Source organism: Lycium barbarum, chromosome 1, assembly GCF_019175385.1.
Source record: "Lycium barbarum isolate Lr01 chromosome 1, ASM1917538v2, whole genome shotgun sequence".
Lineage (NCBI taxonomy): Eukaryota > Viridiplantae > Streptophyta > Magnoliopsida > Solanales > Solanaceae > Lycium > Lycium barbarum.
Window position 1 is genome coordinate 95,501,789 of NC_083337.1, and position 25,188 is coordinate 95,526,976.

Sequence of the window (25,188 nt, forward strand, 5' to 3'; positions counted from 1 at the left end):
CTATGATTATGTTTGTGTTCGGGGATGTACGGAGATTTGAAACCTTCTGGTGTTATGCTGTGTGTGGCGCCAGTGTCGGAGTGGCGACCACGTTCTTGAGCTTTGCATGATTTTCGCCTGCATTATGTATATGTATATGATTTGATACGGATTTTGACACTCCGGTTTGTTCTCTACTTTGTCTTTTGATTTGCTTTCAGTTTGGTTCATATATCTGTACTCCGTGCTTTACATACTCAGTACATATTTCGTACTGACCCCCCTCTCTTTGGGGGGCTGCGTTTCATGCCCGCAGGTACAGAAGCTCGTTTGGGAGATCCTCCGGTTTAGGCTACTCATTCTGCTGTGTTGAAGCGCTCCCCTTGATCTGGAGCCTAACTTTTGGTACATACCCCCTGTTGTGTGTGCATTCTGTACATTTGACTATTTGGGTACGGCGGGGCCCTGTCTCGCCATCTGTGTTTGTTTTGAGTTCGTAGAGGCCTGTAGTCATATATGTGGGGCGAGGGTCCTATGTATGTTTGTTCGATTTTGTTTTTTTGGTCTTAAAGCGGTCTGTTTGTTATGATGGCCCTAAATGGCCCTTATGCTTATATTTGCGCCTTTGACCGGCGATGGCCATTCCGCCGCTCAGTTTGTATTTGATATGACACTCTGATTTGTGCGACCGCTTAAGACATATTTTGATATAACCTATGTTTGCTATGATTTTGTAAAATTCTGAAATAAGTTTGGATTTGGTATCGAATATGCGATTTGGTCTGGGTACCCAGGTAGGGTGCCAGTCGCGGCCCACGGGGCTGGGTCGTGACACCTCGGATCTTGCTTCGACTAGTTCTTAATGCGATAACTTAGATGTGCTTTGGTTGTTGCTATGTTGGTTGTTGTATAGTTGGCATAAATGTGAGGAAATTGAGCGATATAGGGGAAGTGCTGCCCAATTGTCTTGAAATAAGCTACTAACGTTGAAGTACGTTTTATGCCTTTTCTTAGCTTAACCATAGTCTTGACGTCTTAATATAGGTTGAGATATTTTGGGCAACCTATAGATATCGAGTCACGGATTAAGCGCCAAAGGTATGTAAAGATATCCCTTCTTTCTGTTGTCATGATCTTTATGAAACAAACAGACGACGTGTATATGACTCCAAAGAAGCTCCTATTCTTAGAGACACTAGGATGGCTAATGTTCTTGATTCCCAGAACTTATTTTATTATGTCTTGATACGTGTCCATGATTTCGGACGTCCTATTTTGATATAATCCATAGTGACATTCGAAGGGTACTTGATATGACTATTGTCTTGATTTTCAAATGATAGTTCATTTTGTATTATTCTATTGAGTCTCAGATATGACTTATTTTGCATATGGTTGCTCACTACTCTGCTCGTGCATGCCATAATATATCTTTCACCGAGTCCCTCACTAGAGGGCTGATGATGTGATGATATGATGATGTGATGATATGATGATATGATGATGTGATTATGGCGCCAAGGATGGCATATGATGACTTTATTCACCGAGTCCCATAATGGGCCGGTTATGACATATGATATTGATATACATGATTTACATTTCATAAGGCAAGTGTGTTGGTATTTTGAATGTCATACTTGTCTCCTGTGATCCCTATTTCAGTCGTATTGCATTTCATGCTTTATATACTGAGTACATATCTCGTACTGACCCCCCTTTCCCTGAGAGGGCTGCGTTTCATGCCCGCAGGTACAGATACTCGATTTGGCGATCCTCTAGCTTAGGGTTTCCACTCAGCTATTTTGGAGAGCTCCATTGTCTCGGAGCTTAGACTTTTGGTATAGATCTTCTGATGTATATATATGTTTATCCAGGGGTACGGCGGGGACCTGTCCCGCCATATTTCACTATCGATACTCTTAGAGGTCTGTAGACATATGTGTGGGTTGTGTATAAGTTTTGTTCAGCTGTATCTATATGGTTTGCTGTGAAATTGATATGTTGTGACGGCCTTGTCGGCTTACGTATGGTATTGACATGATGTGGCGGCCTTGTCGGCTTGCGTATGGTATTGATATGTTGTGGTAGCCTTGTCGGCTTACGTATCATATTGACATGCAGTGGCAGCCTGGTCGGCTTGCATATCATATTATGTATTGTTTAGCTGTGACTCCTCAGGGGACAGGTTTATGATATGCGGCGTTTTGAGTCTATAGCTTACTCTTGCAAATTCCCATATTTTCGTAGTCTCAATGTAATCATATTTAACAGGTATGCATACGAGTGTCCAGTTCGGGCACTAGTCATGGCCCACGGGGTTGGGTCGTGACAAAAGTGGTATTCGAGCAGTTCATCCTCGGAGTGTCTACAGACCGTGTCTAGTAGAGTCTTGTTTATCAGTGTGTTGTGCACTACATCTATAAACAGGAAGCTACAGGACATTTAGGATGTTACCCTTCTTTCATATCTAAGATCGTGCGATAGAGCCAAGAGATAGGAAATGATATCCCTTATATACTGACCTTTGATTTCAGCAGGAGAGTGGTGTCGACAAGAGAAGGTAAATAATGCTACTGAAGTTACAGAGGCTAATATTTCATTGAGGTTACATTATCAGAATTTATATATATTGTTGATAAGTTCAGTTATGAGGTGCGCACAGAAGAAGCTGAAGGAATCAGTAACGGTAAGCAGAATATATGTCAGATATAGGGTGAATGTTGCAGGTATGATTGAAACCTGCAGTTAAAGACTGAAAGGGAAAATAAACAGGAAAGTGTAACAGGTACAGTTTGAGTTGGATATATGAGGTAAGTTCATCACTTTCATACTGTTATTGATATGGGGACCCCTGTGCGGCTACGATACGATATAATATATATGTATATATGTTGGCCCTGTGAGGCATTGTTGGTATTTCCTGCATGCAGATTTTGAGATAGTAAGAAATACTGAGGAAACTCTGCCAAAATTTTCCTAAAAAAAAAAAGAGATATAAGTTTGTAATATTCTTGAAAGGCCATGTCAATGGTAATGATGGGATTTGACTAAGTTGCGAGTACGGCTGACTTCGAGAAATAAGTTAACTGTTGAATTGATGGTAATAGTAATCATGAAGTCGATATCGATATGGTAAAAAAAATGCTAGGATTATTTTGAATGGCTTGAGATACTAAGAGATGATTTAGAAAAGGCTGGCAAATCTTAATAGGATATTATTTTGAGGTATCACTGAATTGACAAGCAGGGATAAATTACGACGAGTTTATAGTTAGAAGAAGTAATAATATGATTGAGACAAGAGTACAGAGGAAGAAGGATTGTGACGAATATGAATGTATTGATAAGACAGCCTGTGAGGTATTAAGGATAAAATTGACCAGAAAGGGTAAAAGTTAAGGAATATTACGATATAGGATTGATTACGAACAGGATGTAATGTGAATATCATAAGGGTTGTTATGAAAATGAGTAAAGCCTAGCGAGGAAGTGACTAAAAGATATTACGTGACCTATGTGATTAAGGTATAAAGGCGAGCAATAGAATGAACAAGAAAGACTTATGACGTTCTTCTATAGGGAAAGTTCAGAATAAAGATTATCCGATAACGGAAATGATAGCGAGCATAAGTGAAGAAGAAGTTGATTGAAAGAAGGAAATAAGAAGAAAGCGAGATAACAGTGCAGTAATAGGTTAGGACACGTATAGCCGAGAACACGAGTAATACAAGTGACGGAACTGTGAAAGACCAACTATAGAAAGATGAGTAACGAGGTAGAATGAGTGTCAGAAAATGACTGGGATGATAAGAACAGATGGGGATGAACAGAATACGTTTTGAAAATGAGAAAGGGATTATGCAGGAGTAGTGTTTTCCGAAGGATACAGAGGTAGCATGAGATTCCTCGTGCACAGAATGAAAGATGGACATAGACTAAAAAAATGGTAAGGGAATACTAAAGGAAGCACCCAAGATAGACGTAATTAATTGAATACGAGTGTAAAATAGAAGGGAAATATATAGCTACGAACTTAAAAGTGTAGTACGTCGACAAGGTGATAAGATAAGACCATTATTAAGACGAACCTGCTATGATTTTGAGTAAGTTAGAAGCCAGTGTTGGGTACACAACAAGGGTAGAAGAGCATAAGGCGTAAAGGAGTACTGCGCGTATATGACTTTACCTCGAAAATAGTGAAATCCTTAAAGGACAAGGACTGTAGGCCTGAGGAACAAATGGTGTATTGTAAATTTATTTAAGGAAACAGATGATGTAGGTTGGGATAAAGATGATGTTACAAGAGAACTTTGGACACTTATCATTGGAAAATAAGTGCTACCTAATTGAGAATTTGGAATGACTACAGGTACTAATTAATTATTGATTGGAGTAAGTGGAATGTGGCCTTGGATGAGTTGCTACATTGATTGCGTTACTCGAGTACAAATTATTAGATAAGATTTTATACTATTTATGGAAAGGTTCTCATCACTTCACGATTTTGTTAAGGTTTCGTACATGGATAATCAAAGTTATACATTTTAAAGAAAGACATGAGTATGTTATAGTATACCAAGTGAATTGGAAAAAGGATCGGGTGAATTTGAGATTGGAAATAAGGACATAGAGCGGAATATAAATAGATAATGGTATAAGTACGCCCTAAAGGGGGAAGCAGGTGAGAGAAGTCCAAGTGTAAGATGGAAATGATTAACGCTGCAATATATTTGATATGGATGCTTAAACTTCAAGTGAGATCCCTTGCTGAAACAAATTTGTAAGATCTGAAGGCCAGCAATAAACGAATAGAAGTCAAGATGGTATTTGAGACAAGACCGAGGATCATTTGTAAAGGATCTTGTATGATATGACATTAAGAAGTGGGTGCTTGTAAAAAGAAAGAGTACGACAAGAGAATGGTAATGAGTAACTTAAGAGATATTATAAAGGATAGCCACGCTATACTGGGTTAAAGGCTAAGATGTTGGCAATAGAGTTGTTCGCTAATGATATTGCGACTTATAAGTAGTAGGGAGAAGGGGTAGAGAATCTCCTATAGTAGGATACGAGAAAATCAAAGGGTGAATAAAGGAGGGGAAAGATGTATGACAAGATAGGCTACGAGCGCGTTTTGGTACGGATGAATTAAGTAGAGCATAATGAATCAGGAGAAGGAAAGGCTATGACTAAGATTGGATATGTTTTATATAAGGTGTACAAGAATAGTTATGCAACCTACGAATATTTGTATACTAAGGATGAGACCAATTGAGTACTTGATAAGAAGAGTAAGGATTCAGTAATAACAATGTGGTTGTGATAGTTTGGATACATTAAGGGAAGGCGTAAGATTGTTTGAGCTAGATTACCGAGATGGGATTAGTACTGAAGATGAATAGAACATGGCCATTGTTGAGCCCCGATACCAATTGAAAGGTACAAGAGGAGAATAAAAGTTAAAGCATAAAGACTAGCGAAACGACGCTAAGGTATTTCTCGGGCTAATTTGAGCACCTTCGTATATTCTTGTAAAGATTGCAATATAATGTGTGAAAGAAAAACTAAGAGCAAAATCTGAGTAAAGGAGCAATAGAAGAGTTTGAATTAAAAATAAGGAAACGACATGAGATAATATGCCTAAAGTGTTACAAGTTAGGTTGAGGGAAATTATGAAATGATTTAAGCGAGATGATCAGAACGAGCTGGTTACTAGAAGACTGTGAATTTATATGTCAGACCAAAACTTCTTTCAGGATTATAAAGCAAGATTATAGAGCGGCTTTATGTGAAGTTATTATATGAGGGAACTCCAACGCTACTCGATAGCCAACCCTAAAGATCGAGTTTAAGAGAGCTAAAGGCAAAGTGACAGTTAAAAACTTTTAAAAAGAAAGTCGAGAAGTAACACATGATGCTGAGGATTCCAGAATACGGAATGTAAACGTAGAGCAATGCAAGGTTATTGGAGTAAAATAATGTTACACCTTGGGAAATGTCATTTTATTCGTAGAGTCTGTGAAGGGTCTACGAGTTACCAGAGGTATGAAATACTCCAAGAATTGTAAAGTCTAATAAATCAATGAGGGAAGTCTGCGCGTTATAAGACCTTATTTAAAGATTGAAAGGTAAAGCGAGGTGAACGATACATCTTAAAGGAGTAACTATAGGAGAAGAAATAGTCGAGTTATGACTAAGAGCACCATGAATACAACTGAACAGTATGCATACAAGAGAGAGAGTAACATTTCAGCAGGAGAGCTTGCAATACAACTGTCAACCATAAAGACAACGACGTGGAATCATTACCTCGAGAAGCAACAGAAAGAGGAAATATTACGGGAATGGTTACTTAGAGATCTGGAATGCGTCATGATAAATTGAAGGGAATCGACCAACGAAAGGGGCATGCGAAGGGCATAATCCAATAAAAGAACATTCAAGGAAATATTGGGAGTGCAGAACTAGTTTAACATTCGAGGACGAATGTTCCAAAGGGGGGAAGGATGTTATATCCCGTATTTTTGTACGTTGGATTATTCGTAAGCTAATCGACATAAATTTAAGGACGGGATTATTTTTGGGATATGAGACAAGGACTTTTAATCCCGATTTTTAACATGGCACGACTTGCTTGTAAATTCCAATTAGTATAGAAATATTGTTATATCCCGTATTTTGCACATTTGGATAAATCGAGATAATTGTGACTAGTAAGAGATAAGGCAACATTTGATCTTAATATATATGTTGTTCATGAAAAATATTGATGCGGAAATATTGAGGAAGGCTAAGGGAAAAATTGGAATTTTGGAAATTAGTTTCGTGAATTACAAAATATTAACCAAAAGTAATTGGGCTAGGAAAAATAAAAAAAAAGGGCCCAATAGGGTGGCCGGCCATAGAGCAAAAAGGCCCAAGCCCATGTGATAATTAAATCCATGTAATAAAAGGAAAAATGGGCCACAATTATTCATTCTTCAAGAACTTTCAAGGAAAGAGTTGAGAGCTCACAAAAAAAAGGGCCATTCGGCCAACAGAGAAGAGGAAAAAAAAATTTAAGCCTTCCATCCTTGGTCCAAAAATTCATTTCTTCTTGAATTCTTACTAATTTCAAGACCCTCTTTAACGTGGTATAATTATTAGAGCAAGAAAATTACTTTTGTGACAAGTGCAAAAATTCTATTCAAGTGGAAAAATTGAAGAAAAGGTAAGAATTTCTATTCTTTTACATGTTATGGAAGATTTATATATGTTGTAGTGAGTAGAATTGAATAAAAAACATAGAAATGTTGTGTGTGGTGTGTGAGCCGTGTGGGTGTGTTGTGTGTGTGCGGCCGTGTGGTGCTATTGGGTGGAGGAAGATGAATTAATTTTATTTATCATGTTAGTTGTGTTGTTGTGGCCTCTATGATGTAAATGAAAGACTAATGGTTCAAGTTGGCATGGAAATTGGTTGTAGGTTGTTGTAGGAACTTATGTGATTTTAATATGGTTTTTATGTAATTATGGAAGTGGAGTTGCTAAAGTGTGAATTGTTGTTGTTGTTGATGAATTTGGAAGAAGATAATGTGACATTGTAGTCTTGTTGCATTTGTGGAGATTTCGGGTGGAATATGGTGTTGGTGGGACTGTTTGAATATTGTATAGATTGTTTGAAATGTTCTTGAATTGTGTTTGAATGACCTTGGATTAGTAATGAATATGTGAGCGTTGATATTGGCTTGAATGTACGTAGTTGAATTTAATGTGATAAGCTACGTAGAGGAGAAGGTTACTAATGTTAGAATGCAATTTAAATTGATTCTTGATATTATTAGTATGGTTGTTGGTATTGTTGGTATGGTTGTTGATGAATTTGGCCGAGTTAAATTCTCAGGGATGTTGAATTTACAGGGGAGATGCTGCAGAAATTTCTGTAGACAAGTACTAGTTAGAATTGAATTTCTAAGTACTTGTAGCTAATGTTTGGTAATTGATAACGTTATTGTTGATACTGGAGAGCCCGAGACTTGAGTCGGGAATGTTTAGCGAGCGATCGAGGTATGTAAAGCTTACCTTTCCCTTCTTTGGCATGACCTTTATGAAGTGAACCAATAACGTATATGTATGCCTCTAAAGAAAATCCTATTCTTAGAGCCACTAGGATGGCTAATATCTTTGACTTCCATAAGCTATTCCATATGGCTTGATACGTATTTATGATGTTCGAAGATACTAGTTGTTATGTTTCCGAAGGTTGTTCGAAACAAAATCGAGATGACTAAAGTCTTTGATGAATACTTTGGTACGTCAATATGGTCCTAAAGTATTCATTTGATTTGATCCATAATGTTACTCGAAAGTTTCCTAATATGAATGATACTTGAATTTCCAAATATGGCTTATGAAATGTTTTTAGAAGGTTCTGTACTTCAAAAGCTCGCAACTTTCTTATACTAATTCCTATTGACCCGAAACTTGTTTCTGAGTCCTCAGATGTCGGTAAATATATTTGTCCATTGAGTCTTGGAATTTATTCATTCAGTTATATCCCTATGGTTTTGATACTTATCTATGACTTCTGAAGCTCTATTTGAGATGTTCCGAGTTGTCTACGATTCTTGTCCACTTTCGATATGGGTACGCTCGATATAATCGAGCTTATTATATGAATGAATAACGAGATAAGCATAAAGAATTTTGTATCTAAAGAGTTCTGTAAGTTTTGATGTCCCTAACTTTCGTAAGAGATCTCGGATTTGCTTGAATGTCCGTAAAGGTTCGGTGGTAAAAGTGTCTGAAACTCTCACATACTAACTTCGATTGATTCGGGACGTGTTTATGATCTTCAAATGTCGGTAAGTGTACGTATCTATTGAGTCTGGATATGTGTGCCTATGGGTTCTTACTGCTCTGTTCGTGCAAGCCTCAGTATGTTATTCACTACGCCCCGGGCCAGGTTCTGTTATCGTGCATCTTCCTCTGCATCGTTCACCGCATCCCTCTCCCTTGCGAGCCGGGTTCTGTTATATGTATGTTTGTATATAATGATATGGGGATGGCGGCCAGGATGGCATATGATGATTCTGTTCACCGCGCTCCGCAATAGAGGGTCGGGATCTGTTATCTGCATATACGGTACATGATTCTGACATGCATTGATTACTCTGTCCACCGCGTCCCTCACTAAAGGGCCGGGATCTGCTACATCCATATATGGTATCTGATTTTGGCATCTGATGATTCTGTCCACCGCGTCCCTTACCAGAGGGCCGGGATCTGTTATATGATTCTGTTCACCGCGTCCCTCACTAGAGGGTCGGATCTGTTATATGTATATATACGATATATGATTCTGAGATGTTTGGTTTGTGTCTGGAAAACAAATATTCTGACATTCCGGATCCATGCTTCTTCTGACATATGACTTCGGCATATACGATCTGCGTTTAGAAAACAATCATTCTGATATTCTGGGTCTGCACTTTTCTGACATATGACATCTGCATATATGATTTGTGATCGGGAAAATAGCGCTTTGGTAATCTGGATAATGTACTTACTTTTGTATCGTTGTTCCGGTTATGGCTCTGTTTTCTGTATTTCATGCTTTACATACTCAGTACATATTCCGTACTGACCCCCTTTCTTCGGGGGCTGCATTTCATGCCCGCAAGTACAGACGCTTATTGTGGTGATCCGCCAGACTAGGGTGCCCATTCTGCTACTTTGGAGTGCTCCTTTGATTCGGAGCCCACCCTTTTGGTATAGATCTTTCCGTTGTACATATTTATGTGTATATGACTATTCAGGGGTACGGCGGGGCCCTGTCCCGTCATATGTTTATGTTGTCTTTGTTAGAGTCTTGTAGACATGTATGTGGGTCGTGGGTCATGTTTGATCAGTGATGTTTATCTGGTTTATGTCCAACTTTTCCCATATACTACGATAATCTAATCGATTTATGTGTTATAATATAATCGACGACCTAAATGATATGTATATGGTTTTGTATGCACGAAATCCTTAATATGTAAACGCAAGTGAAATTTGGTTAGTAGGTATGTACGAGTGTCCATCTCGGGCACTAGTCGCGGCCCACGGGGTTGGGTCGTGACAAATATTAATGGAGATTAGGGAGTAATTAACTATGATTAGATTATTAAGTAGGGATTAGTGATTAACTAAGATTAATGAAGTTAGTTAATTAGACAATTAAGTGGGCCCCACCGAATTCTTTAATTAAAAAAAATAATAAAATGGATGATTCATTATGGTGGGCACGTGTAGGAGTAATAGGCTACATATAAATAACATTTTGATGACTAAGAATAGTCATTTATCACATTTTCATCTTCAACCAAGTTAAGCTAGACAAAGAGAGGGTTCGACCATGGCTTTTTTAGCTGAGCTTGAGGTTGATGGGAGAAAACAATTAAGTTCCTAAGGTGTTGTAAACATCCAAGTGATTAGCAACGTTATGGAGCCAAGCTTGTTAAGGTAAGATTTAATTCTCGCTAACATGTTTTAGAGGTGGTTTGGACTTTGTATAATTTGGTAAATGTGGAATTGGATGTAAAGAATTGTGAGTGTTGATGCTAAGTTGTTGTTTGGGCCGTGAGGGGGCTTCTCTAACTTAAAAATGATAAATTAATTTTGATGTTGTTGTCGTTATGGTTGTTATTGATCGTGTGATGAAAGTGAAAGAATTTGACGCTTGAGGTTATAATTGTATTGTATTCAAGAATGATTTGGTTGTGTGGAAAGGAATGGAAATATAGTTATAAGTAGGTATATGTGTTGTTGTTCTTGTGAAATTGGAGGACTAAGTGTAGTTAAGGCTCGTATTGTGTTGTTATAATTGATGGGCGACTTTAGGACTTATTAATGTTAAGATAATTTTCTTGCATATGGAAGTTGAGGCTGTTGTTGTGTTGTTGCTAATGTGAATCACTAATTTGATAAGAAAGAAACGTATAAAATATCGTATGCGAAACATATGTGGCTTGTTGGGTGCATATTTTAGATATTTGAGGTGTATCGGGCATTCTTATGGTATGTGGGCTGTTTTGGAGTATCCTCGGATCTTGCTTCGACTAGTTCTTAATGCGATAACTTAGATGTGCTTTAGTTGTTGCTATGTTGGTTGTTGTATAGTTGGCATAAATGTGAGGAAATTGAGCGATATAGGGGAAGTGCTGCCCAATTGTCTTGAAATAAGCTACTAACGTTGAAGTACGTTTTATGCCTTTTCGTAGCTTAACCATAGTCTTGACGTCTTAATAAAGGTTGAGATATTTTGGGCAACCTATAGATATCTAGTCACGGATTAAGCGCCAAAGGTATGTAAAGCTATCCCTTCTTTATTTTGGCATGATCTTTAGGAAACAAACAGACGACGTGTATGTGACTCCAAAGAAGCTCCTATTCTTAGAGACACTAGGATGACTAATGTTCTTGATTCCCAGAAATTATTTTATTATATCCTGATACGTGTCCATGATTTCAGACGTCCTATTTTGATATAATCCATAGTGACATTCGAAGGGTACTTGATATGACTATTGTCTTGATTTTCAAATGATAGTTCATTTTGATTATTCTATTGAGTCTCAGATATGACTTAGTTTGCATATGGTTGCTCACTACTCTGCTCGTGCATGCCGTAATATATCTTTCACTGAGTCCCGGGCCGAGTATGTTTTCGTGCACAGTTTCACTGCATTGTTCACCGAGTCCCTCACTAGAGGGCCGATGATGTGATGATATGATGATGTGATGACATGATGATATGATGATGTGATTATGGCTCCAAGGATGGCATATAATGACTTTATTTTCCGAGTCCCATAATGGGCCGGGTGTGACATATGATATTGATATGCATGATTTACATTTCATAAGGCAAGTGTGTTGGTATTTTGAATGTCATACTTGTCTCCTGTGATCCCTATTTCAGTCGTATTGCATTTCATGCTTTATATACTCAGTACATATATCGTACTGACCCCCCTTTCTTCGGGGGGGCTGCGTTTCATGCCCGCAGGTACAGATATTCGATTTGGCGATCCTCTAGCTTAGGGTTTCCACTCAGCTATTTTGGAGAGCTCCATTGTCTCGGAGCTTAGACTTTTGGTACAGATCTTCTGATGTATATATATGCTTATCCAGGGGTACGGCGGGGCCCTGTCCCGCCATATTTCACTATCGATACTCTTAGAGGTCTGTAGACATATGTGTGGGTTGTGTATAAGTTTTGTTGAGCTGTATCTATATGGTTTGCTATGATATTGATATGTTGTGACTGCCTTGTCGGCTTACGTATGGTATTGACATGTTGTGGCAGCCTTGTCGGCTTGCGTATGGTATTGATATGTTGTGGCAGCCTTGTCGGCTTGCGTATCATATTGACATGCAGTGGCAGGCTTATCGGCTTGCATATCATATTATGTATTGGTTAGCTGTGACTCCTCAGGGGACAGGTTTATGATATGCGGCGTTTTGAGTTTATAGCTTACTCTTGCAAATTCCCATATTGTCGCAGTCTCAATGTGATCATATTTAACAGGTATGCATACGAGTGTCCAGTTCGGGCACTAGTAATGGCCCATGGAGTTGGGTCGTGACAATAATATCATTAGCTTCGTAAGAATGTCATATCCTGAGCTTTAGGACTTCCAAACTTATATTCATCATCGGTGTCGTCATGCTCGTAACATATCTCTTTTCTTTATCTTGTATGAAGCTCTTTATAATCGGAGACTCATAGACTTCGATACGTAGGAAAATCGTGAAGAAGGAGGGAACCTCATACCATAGGATTCATGCCATAAAAAAAAGGGACTAGCCTCACATACCTTTTCCTTTAGCTATTCTACCGCTTGACCGTTCTCCTTCAATGCTCGCGTCCTTACCTTCAAGGGAGTAAACATTAACATTAGCTAATCGATTACTTAAACGTGCTTACTAAAGCTACAGAAAATTGAACAGCGTTTCCTTTGTTTCTACTACTTTCCTCATATCATATTTCAACTCTCAAACGTCAATAATATCATTCATAATATCATCATCAACGACTTTAGTCAAATTCATCATTTTCCAATTCCTACAATTTCCTCTCAAGGTCATCCATAATCATAATTATACTACAACGTTACATTCATTCTCATCTAATGTTTCTCTCATACTCCTAACATCATTCATAACGTGATTGCAATATCAACATCTCAAGATTCATGATTCATATTAATCTACTATTCACAATTTCCACTAATCTCATCTTTTGTAATCCATTTTCCATTTTCGTCCATAATCCAAGTGTTTCAACTTTTCCTTACCTTAAACAACATGGAATAATCATGAAACTCAACTTTGGATGCGTAGGAACGGGTTTTAGGTGGCAATACTTCACTTGAAGAAAACCCTAGCTTCAACTTCCAAAGGATTCTTGACTTAGATGGACCCTAGTGAGCTTCCTTGCACTTGATTCACTTGAATCTATGGTATAAACCTTTGATTTCCCTTGTACTCTTGAAGATGAAGTATGTGGAACCTTCTAGAGGTCTTGAGAGAGATGAAGAAGTGTGTGGGAAATGAAATTAATGAAGTGGAATCACATTTATATAATTGAACTTACTCAGCACGTCGGGACTTCCACGGACACTTGTACGGTCCGTGGAACATTGCACGGTCCGTACAAGTGGTCGTGGTTCACCACCATGGAACACTTCGTTGCAGTTGAGTTATACGGACCATTATACGGTCCGTATAACATTCCACAGGCCGTATAAGTGGTCGTGTAACTCACAGTTTTTCAGAAGTTGTTCTCGTCGTTTCGTTTGATCTCCAATCCTTATACGACCTTCTTAACACTTGTTTAATACTTCATTAACCATCTAAAGGGAATTATAACTCTTCTCTAAAACTTCATTAAGCTATCGTTAACTTGTCACTCATAATTCTTACCTGACACGTAACATATCCTTTACTTTCTTTGACAACCTTCTTCCCTTACGTCAAATGTCCTTGGATCTTGATTAGGATCCTCAAATGCTATTTCTTACTTATCGAAACATCGTATACATCGTGCCCTTTGCTAGCCTATTCACTGTACGTTAACGGGAAATTTTTCGGGGTGTAACAAAAATCTTAACTAGGGTCATCAAATGTCATTCCTTACTTATTGAAATACCATATACTTGTGCTCTTCATTAGTCTGTTCACTGTGCATCAACGGAAAATTTTTCGAGGTGTAACAATCATTATCATCATGGACCATATTTATCTTTAGCATCATAAGAAACTCTAAGAATCATGAACTTCTAGCTTTTGGGAATAAGGATGTTATGGAAAACATGTATAGGTTCATAAGAAAAGAATCATGCCTTTAGAAAGAAAGGGACAACCCTAACATACATTTTTGGTCTCCTTAACTACTTAGCGCTTATCCTCCCAAGTTCGTAAATCTACATTCAAGAGAATTCATATTATTGTTAGGCTTATCTTTATATGCTTATCTTAAGCCTTCAAATTAAATCCCTTTAGAATCTATCGAAATTCGAGCAGCCTCTCCCCTATATCTTCTACTCCTTCCAATCTTCAAACTAATTCCCAAAGCACAATAAAACATCAACAATTCCATAATCAAAATATTACATTCAAGCTATACTCAATTCAATCCCAAAACTTCTTTTCGTAATGAATAAATAACAACTTCATACAACCCCTTATACACTCGTATACGACAATTCCTTAACATCATTATTATCTCTCATAACAAGATTATGCTCAAAACATACTAATAATTATAACTCATATTAATTCACAACTCAAGATATCATCAAATGCATATTTGAACTTTTCCTCCAATTTTTGTTCTCCTTAATCATAACATAATTACCAAAAAGACTCATAAACATGTAACTAATATGAAATCTTACCTCAAAATTCTGGAACACTTCAATTCTATGGTTACTTCTCCTTAAAAATACTCACCCAAACATCTTCAAGAGGAGGAGACAAGTGTAGACCTCACTTGGAAACCCTTAACCACTTTAATCTTCACTTTGATCCTTGGTTTGGGCTTGGAAATATGTTGGAATATGTTTGGAGAAGTATCTAGGACTTCCTAGGGCTTTAGGCTATGTTACAAAATTAAATAAAATAACCAAAATTGTCATATAAACTTGTAGGAATATATGTGCATGTTGTGGAAGTTGGAGGAATGTTCTAGAGGATTTGGGATATGTTTAGGGGGATTTGGATGCTGGATGAATGTGGTAGGAATTTATTGAGAGGTGTGGAGATGAGAAAAAGTGAAAAATTAAATGATTTAGGTGACTTAAGGAGTATATATAGTAGTCCAATTCAGTTTGTGGCTAATGGGCCGAAATTGGTGGGCTGTTAAATGATTTCTAGAATTTCCGCGTAGGTTCGTGGGCTTTTTGTAGTCCATTTTAAAACTCCCATAACTCCGTACTTTGATGTTTTATTGATGAATGGTTTGTTGCGTTGGAAACTACACTCGACGAACTTCATTTTAGGCTATTGAAAGACCTCAAAAATCCTGATATACCAGGAGATATACTTCTCTGAAGTTGACCCAAAATTTCTATCCAAAATTTTTCCAATTTTTTCCAAATTTTGGACAACCTATTTTCTTCGATTTACTTGATCCCAAAATCTTTCAAAACCTTCCATACATGATATTTATCATTAATTATACTTGATAACGGTCATGTCCTTTGGTTCCAAGGTTGTCCTTCTCGGTTACGACTTACGAGATCATAATTCATCCTTTACTTCATTGTTACGTACTTCCCATGGCTTGTACCTTTCAAAACTTCACGGGACGTATTTGATACTCCATTAATATAGTGAAATACGTGGCTTGCTCATGCTCTAAAAGTGCGAGGTGTAACATCCTTCCTCCCTTAGGATCATTCGTCCTTGAATGTTGGTCTTTCAGAGATCTTATAGAAGTTTTCGGTAGAGCTTCCTCTGTAGCTGTAGTACTACCAATCTGAAGGTTATAATGTCTCAATCTAGATCTCCTTTAGTAATGGAGACAAATGTGGATACTTGGATCTTATATCTTTCTCATCTTCTCAGGTCATCTCTTCTACCTTGACATTCTTCCATAGTAGTATTACCAAGGCTAGCTCTCTGGTTTTTAATCCACAATCCTAGAACTTGGAGATCTGAGAGGGTAATAGGGATTTCCTCATACGATAATTGTTCTGTACTCTAATTATCATCAATTGGTACAACTATAGGGTAATTTCTCAATACACTTGCGAAATATAGACATGTAAAAGACTGAATATGCAGATTTTGATTTTTGGGGGTAAATCTAGTAGGTCCTTCGACTATCATCTTGCGAAGTCTAAGATATCCAAGGGTCATACTTAACTTCCTTATCACTTTTCGTAAATTTCTTCAGGATGAGATTCCAAGTTTCAAACAATCGGAGATTCTCCCATTCTTATAGAACTTCATATTAGCCATATGGATATTGGAATGATGACTAGTAACATATGCAAATTCAATCCTTACTAACTAGTCATCCTAATTTTCTTTGAGGTTCTAATATACATGCTCATGACATATACTTGCACGTCGAAAAAGTGTGTTCTATTTACCCACTTATCTTAAGGTGGGAAAGAATACTGGAGTAATCTATATACTTTAAGTTTCTCTGTATATATTGATCCTCATGTGCTAGTAGAGAACTGAACATCTTAATCGGGTAACCAAAGCTACTACATAATCGAATAATTCCATGTTGATCATTTCCTAAACATTCAATGCTTGGAATTATCATATTTCCATCATACACATTTGTGTCATCCAATAATCGCGTTCCTCTAAATATTTCATTTTAGTCCTTCTCAATTCGTAACTCCACTTCTTTCTATCGACAAAATGTTACTAGATTCTAGCTCGAATACTTTTGCCTTTAAGGCTTCCCTGTACAATGCTTTCCTAACTGTGCTATGATGCCAGAACTTTGTATCCACACAACTAGCTCGCGGTGGATATTTCACTTAACTTTTATCCTAGTCTACTATCTACTTCGAATACCATCATGCTCAATCCTTCTCTGCTTCTTCATTTCTGAACTTCCTATTACACTCTTATCTTGAATTTCTGAGTAATTTCCTCCTTAGTGTACTCTCTTTCAATCTTTACTTAGTCATGCACATGACTGACTGGTTATGTTTATCATCAAATCTTCCTTTCATCTTATCGGCCTGCTAGTGTCATATCCTTTGAGGTAGTTTCCAATTCATTTATTACCATATTTCCATCTATTAACAAGGCCTACTTCTGATCCAATAATTGTTTGTCTCATCTTCCCCCTTTAAGGTGTTAGCCCATTATTTTATATTTAACATCCCATTAGTTATCCTTTTCTTACAAGTACATACTCTCAGTGAATCTGTAACTAATCTTAGTCATGACTATTTGCGGTCTAAATTTATCTGGTCGGTTGCACATATTTGTAACGAGTCACATATTCTCGTTGACATACTGGTCCTGGATGGGCCTAATCTTTCCTCCAAAGGATCTTCATAGTTTCTTTACTGTTCTTCTAAAATCACCTTTCTCCTATTACTCACTTTCCCATTTCATCGTCGCTCTCATAAGACCTATTTATTTCTTCTCAAGGATGCACCTTTGTCCATTATTTACTACCTTCTTGGTTCTGGTTATGAAGACGTATAGGTTGGTTCCTGGGTCCTCACGTTCATCCTTTGTCACGTACAACATTACTCTATCTCCCGTTGATTTATTTAAATTTGATCCTATTGTCTGCTTTCATCTTAACCTTTTCCTCAAATATACTACCTGATCCTCAATGGGTATACGTTTTCCCTGTCCAAATTTCTCTCCCCTTCATGATATCATAACCTTCTTTTTCCTAATGCTCATGCTTACATATTTGGCCGTGTTACCGCTATCTGACTTTAATTCCAGAGAAAACCCAATCCTAATTCTCTCTGTAGCGCTTGATACCTCAATTTTGACATACAACACAATCTATACTTTTAACATGTCGTAAAATCAATCATAAGTGTATACATAATACTCGATGTAGCCACTCGTGACTTTTCTTTTTATTGCTTTTCAACACATTTTCTTGCGAGATATCCCGTTGCCATTTGATTTTGTCCTGAATCTATGGCTTTAATACATCTCCCCTCTCTTTTTGCCCAGCTAGCCAAACTCATACCTCGCGATCATTTCAAAATTCTAATTGTAGAGCTCATATGCTCCAAATTTCCCTCGGGCTATTCTGGTTTCTCATATTCTTTTTCCGTATGTCTAAATCTGTAGGTCTTCCTAGATATCTTTCTACGTCCTAACTGTAAATCTTTGCGATATAACTTTACTAAAAAATCTTTACTCGTACTGTACCCTGTCTCTTTGTCTATGATAATCAACCTCACATTTTTTATTTTCCTGTAGCAACCGAATCGATCCTTGCGATATTTTATCTTCACTTGTACACCTACTCTCTTCTCTCCTTACACATAAACTGACATCGTACCTAATTTCTCTATCGTCAAATAACCTTCACAACTCCCGTCTGAAAAAATTGAGGTGAAGCCTTCTTATGAGGATTAGCTAGAAATACACCACATATTCCTAAGGTTGATACAATCTCTACTTCCTTCATCAGCCAAGCAACATCACATTTGGAAGTTATATAAACAATCCAGAAGACAATCATAATTGCATTCCAACTTACCTAACCATTTCTCATTCTTGAGTTCAAGGTCGTAATTAATACCCGAAGTAACTCGCCCATAATGATTCTCAGAATAGTACCGAGTATTAAATACTCAGAATCCCCCTAAAGTCGAATGACTGGTGTCTTCTGAATCCCAATGTAAAATCACATCATATAGGAAAGTCTAATAAAACGAGTCTGTGTGCCTGTTATCAACCCATCCTCATCTTATGTATATATATAAACTTCTAGAGTAGAAGTTTCCTCTACTCGTTAATTTCCTATTCCATATCAATATTTCTTCATTATCTTTTACTAACCAATCTAATCTATGAATCATAATACCGTATTTGAGTTCCTAATTTCAACTTTCTTTATGTTTTCAATAAGTCTCAATCCTCTGAAATTTCGAATGCAACTCATTCCAGTTCCTTTAACTACTAATCATTTTTCCCCTCCAGGGATCTTCCCTTAATTTAAATTAAAATCATTCTAAAACTTCTCTTTGAAAGCGTCTCATAATTGTTCATTCAATCATAACTTACCAAACATCCGATTGTCACATTTTCCCTTCATTCTTTCTCTATAGCATTGACATTCAAACAATTCAATTTGTAAAAATTTTAGTAGAGTTTCCTCTATACTTCTTACTGCCTCATTCCTTTCGGAGTATTAATTTCAATTCTCATCAGTTACCTCATAGCGGCATAATCAACTGCTTATCCACAATCAAAACATTTAGGGTTAGAATCAGGGACATCACATCCTAAAATTTTAGCTCTACGGCACGATCTAAGATGAGAAAGAAAGGTCAATCACTCCTAAATACCTCGCAGCCTCCTGTTTATAAGTCGCGCGCTTTACACCCATAAACAAGGCTCTACTGGACACGGCTCGTAGACATACCCTAGGACGAACGGCTCTGATACCACTTTTATCACGACCCAACCAGAGAGCCATGACGGGCACCCGGACCTAACCTACTGAGCACCTAAGAACGTACATCACATAATCTTTTCTTGGTGGACCACAAGCTAACTCATGTGCGCCATATTCTATAAAGGCATATATCATAAAATAATGGCACATCTCTATATAATCATCCACAACTATGCCCATACACATAGGTTAACAAGGCTACAAAAATATTATACAACAATATGAGCTGATAATGATATGGGACTTCTGGCAACACACATCTGTCTACCAACCTCTATATAGAACACAGGAATACATAAAGATGGGGCAGGACTCCGCCATACCCAAGTATATACACAAAATAGTAATACCAATAAATTGCAGCTCCGAAGAAAATGGAGCGCTCCTGAAACTCCGCTGATGAAACTCCTAAGGATCAGACCTGCCTCCCTACTTTCCTGCGGGCATAAACGTAGCATCCACAAGAAAGGATGTCAGTAAGAATAGTGTACCGAGTATGTAAGGCATGAGTAACCACATAATGAAAGTATGAAGATAACATAATATATAAGAGATCAACCTATGCCTCTAAATGCCTTTTTATGGCGGATGTCATGCATGCTTGGCTTTATAAAAAAAGACTTTTTCATATATGCATATATAAAGTAGTCCGCCCGGCCACTGAGGCTCAGTTACATACATATATAGTATTGCACGATCACTAGGGGTCGGTTATATATAGTATCATGCCCGGCCACTAAGGGTCGGTTATATATATAGTATCATGCCCGCCCACTAAGGGCAGGTTATATATATATATAGTATCATGCCCAGCCGCCAAGGGTCGGTTATATATATAGTATCATGCCCGGCCATGTAGGTGCGGTTATATATAATATCATGCTCGGCCATGTAGGTGTGGTATTATAAAAGTTACATATATAAATACATATAGCATGCATGAGAGCCCAATTAAACATTTCTACTCTATTGTAGTGATGTAAGGTCGGTAACTTCCGATTTATATTATGGAGCAATCATCATCGCTATATCTCACCTTGAAGGAACAATTATCATAAGGTGAGATCAACAACAATGAATAAAATCCAGAAAATCATTAATTAAACTCTATAATCTCATAATAGCATCAAAACCATAAGCTTTTGAATCTCTTAAATGGGATCGTCCTCATCATCATTATCACCATGGATCATATTTGTCTTTAGCATCATAAGAAACTCTAAGAATCATGAAATTCTATCTTTTGGGAATAAGGATGTTATGGAAAACATGTATAGGTTCATAAGAAAAGAATCATACCTTTAGAAAAAAAGGGACAGCCTTAACATACCTTTTTGGTCTCCTTAACTACTTAACGCTTATCCCCCTAAGCTCATAAATCTACATTCAAGAGAATTCATATTATTGTTAGGCTTATCGTCATATGCTTATCTTATGCCTTCACATTAAACCCCTTTAGAATCTGCCAAAATTCGGGCAGCATCCCCCCTATATCTTCTACTCCATCCAATCTTCAAAACAACTCCCAAAGCACATTAAAACATCAACAGTTCCATAATCAAAAGATTACATTCAAACTATACTCAATTCAATCCCAAAACTTCTTTTCATAATCAATCCATAACAACAACTTCAGACAACCCCTTACACACTCATATACGATAATTTCTTAACATCATTATTATCCCTCATAACAAGATTATGCTCAAAACATACTAATAATTATAACTCAAGTTAATTCACTACTCAAGATATCATCAAATGCATATTTGAACTTTTCCTCCAGTTTTTCTTCTCCTCAAATCTTAACATAATTACAAAACAAACTCATAAACATGAAACTAATATGAAATCTTACTTCAAAATTCAAGAACACTTCAATTCTATGGTTACTTCTCCTTAAAAATATTCACCCAAACATCTTCAAGAGGAGGATACAAGTGTAGAACTCACTTGGAAACCCTTAACCACTTTAATCTTCACTTTGATCCTTGGTTTGGGCTTGGAAATAAGTTGGAATATGTTTGGAGAAGTTTCTAGGACTTCCTAGGACTTGAGGCTATGTTAGAAAATGAAATAAAAATGACCAAAATTTTCATATAAACTTGTAGGAATATATGTGCATGTTGTGGAAGTTGGAGGAATGATCTAGAGGATTTGGGATATGTTTAGGGTGATTTGGTTTGTCACACCCTAATCTTGCTAGGGTGTGATGGGCACCCGACCTAATATTCGGAGCCGAGTGAACCCGCTGACTCTTATTACACACATACTCGCTTGGACTCCTAACTCAGATAAAACGAAATACATAATAAGAGCTTTCAGAAACATTTTTTTTTTTGTCGTTCTCAAGTCAAACAAAATCTGTAATCATATGGAATCTGTAACATAATATATAAAGGCACATCGGCTGGTGAAGCCGCTTACAAGACTGACATTCTATACCCACGACTCTGTCAGCAAAGTCTCTAACATTAATCAGAAATCATAACATATGTACTCTGACTCGGCAACACTCTGGAAGGAAGTGGAGCTCGCCAATCCCGCTGAAACACCTTCTAGCAAAGTCTTCTACTCATCTGGGAATACCTGCGTGGCATGAAACGCAGCCCCCGAAGAAAGGGGGTCAGTACGGAATATGTACTGAGTATGTAAGGCATAGAATACAGAAAACCGAACCATAATCGAAACAAGCTGTACAAAAAAAAGTAAGTACATTATTCAGAATACCAAAATACTTATTTTTCAAAACGTAAATTGTATATGCCGATGTCATATGTCAGAAGAAGTACAGAAAGTAAGTAAGTTATCCAAAATACCAAAATGCTTACTTTTAAACGCAAATCATGCATGCCAAGGGGGGGATGTCACATCCGGCCCATTATGGGACTCGGAGGACAAAACATGGTCGCCACTCCGTCACTGGCGCCATAACACATCATACTTCGGAATAGGGAATGACTCTGTAACACCTCATACTCCGTAACACATCATACTCCAGAACACATCATACTTCAGAATGCATATACCACATCATACTTCAAACGTATATGCATATAACAGATCCCGGCCCTCTAACGAGGCACGTGGTGACCAATGCAGTGGAGTGCGCACGATAACATACCCGGCCCGGGACTCGGTGAAAGATGTATTGAGGCATGCACGAGCAGAGTAGTGAGAAATTATATGCATATAAAATAATTTTCAAGACTCGATGAATAAGTACACAAACGACACTGGAAGGATCGTAAACACGTTTCGAGGCAATCCGAGTTAGTATACGAAAGTTAGGGACATTTTACTACAGAAACCTCATTGAACATTTCAGAAGCTATTTTTTTTGGAAAATCAAAGAAATAGTCATATCACGTACCTTTTGAATATCACTGTGGATCAAATCAAAATAAAACTTTTGGAACCATACACACGTATCAAGACATAGCAAAACAGTTTTCGGAAGTCAAGAACGTTAGCCATCCTAGTGGCTCTAAGAATAGGAGTTTCGTTGAAATCATACATATACTTTGTCTGTTTGTTTCACAAGGATCATGCCAAAAGAAAGAAAGGGTAAGCCTTACATACCTGCTCTACGTCCTATTAGCTACGCTTAATTGTCCAAGCTTGCTAGTCTACATTCAAGAGGATTTATACAATCATTAGACTCATCATCACATACTTATCTTAGTCTTTCAAACAAATTCATTTATAATCTACCGAAATTTCGACAGCATTTCCCCTGTAAATGTCACACCCTGAGAATTTAACTCGTCCAAATTATCAACAACCAACCCGAGAATTCAACTCGGCCAATTTATCGACAATAATCCGAATTCATTCTAACATGATTCAAGAACACTTCAAACAATTAACAGAATATTCAAACAACCCAACCAACATACCACTTCACCCGAAACCTTCCGAATTCAACAAGAACAATAACAACACATTTCCTTTCTTCCAAATTCATGAACTACACCAACAATCTACACATTAACAACCTTATCAATCAATCCAAAATGCATTCTAACATTAGTAACTCCTTTTACATAATTCGACGACATTTTCCTTATATTCAATTCAATCACAACAACCCAACTTACAATCTTCCAAATACATCTCTCGCTTCCAAATTCATGAATCATATCAACAACCCACACATTAACAAATTCATTCATACAAATATAAGAAACCATACTAATATCATATTAACTTCTTCAACAATCCCACAATGATTACAACTTCATTTCAAACCATTAAATCCTCATTTTGCATCATGGAATCCACAACTACAACAATCAAATACTAAATAAAATTATTCCATCACTTCTACACAACACACACCTACACGGCCACAATCCACATACACATGTACCATGAATTCCATCCATTTCTACATACTTCAACACTCACAAATCATCTCTAACACATAGGAAAGGAGATTAAATCTTACCTTTATTCTTTGACTTCCCCACTCGGCTAGGGTGGATAAATTGTACCAATGAATGCTTTGCTTTCTCCAACCACTACTCTATGTTGTTAGGGACGTTCCAATTGGTTGGAATACTATAAGAAAATTATTTTTCTTGATCAATTTCCATGGCCTCAATTTTTTGAGCCATGGCCGAACACTACTATATTTCTTTCTTGAAATTTCTTGAATGGTGAATGATGAATTAGTATTGTTTTGTCATCACTTTCTATATATATATATATATATATATATATATATTTAGCCCCTCCAAATGCAAAGTGAACACATGCCCCCCCCCCCCCCCACTTGTGGCTTAAGGAAATTGGCCAAGCCAAGCGGTGGGGCCCACACGGCCAAGGTGGCCTTTTTCTTGAACTTTCTTGAAATTGTTTCTTTGAGTTTCCCCTTTTTCCCCTAGCCTTCTTCAATTTTACCATGAACCACTTTGTGAATTTCCCTTTTTACCCTTAGCCTTTCTCAATATTTCCATATTAATAAACAACTTGTATATTAAAATAACTTTGGAAAATAGTCTAGCCCTTAACTTACCACGACTATCTTGAAATATCCGAATGTACAAAATACGGGATATAACATGGATGTTGGATGAATGTTGTGGGAAGTTTTAGAGAGGTGTGGAGATGAGAAATGGTGAAAAATTAAATGATTTAGGTGACTTAAGGGGTATATATAGTAGTCCAATTTGGTTTGGGGCTAATGAGCCGAAATTGGTGGGCATTTAAATGATTTCTAGAATTTTCGCGTAGGTTCGCGGGCTTCTGTTGTCTGTTTTAAAACACCAATAACTCCCTACTCCGATGTCGTATTGACGAACGATTTGTTGCGTTTGAAACACACTCGACGAACTTCATTTTAGGCTCTTGAAACACCTCAAAACTCCAGATATACCAGGAGATATCGTCTCTGAAGTTGACCCAAAATTTATGTCCAAAAGTTTGTCAATTTTTTCCAAATTTTCGACAACTTATTTTCTTCGATTTGCTTGATCCTGGAATCTTTAAAAACATTCTATTCATGATATTTATCATTAATTATACATGATAAGGATCATGTCCTT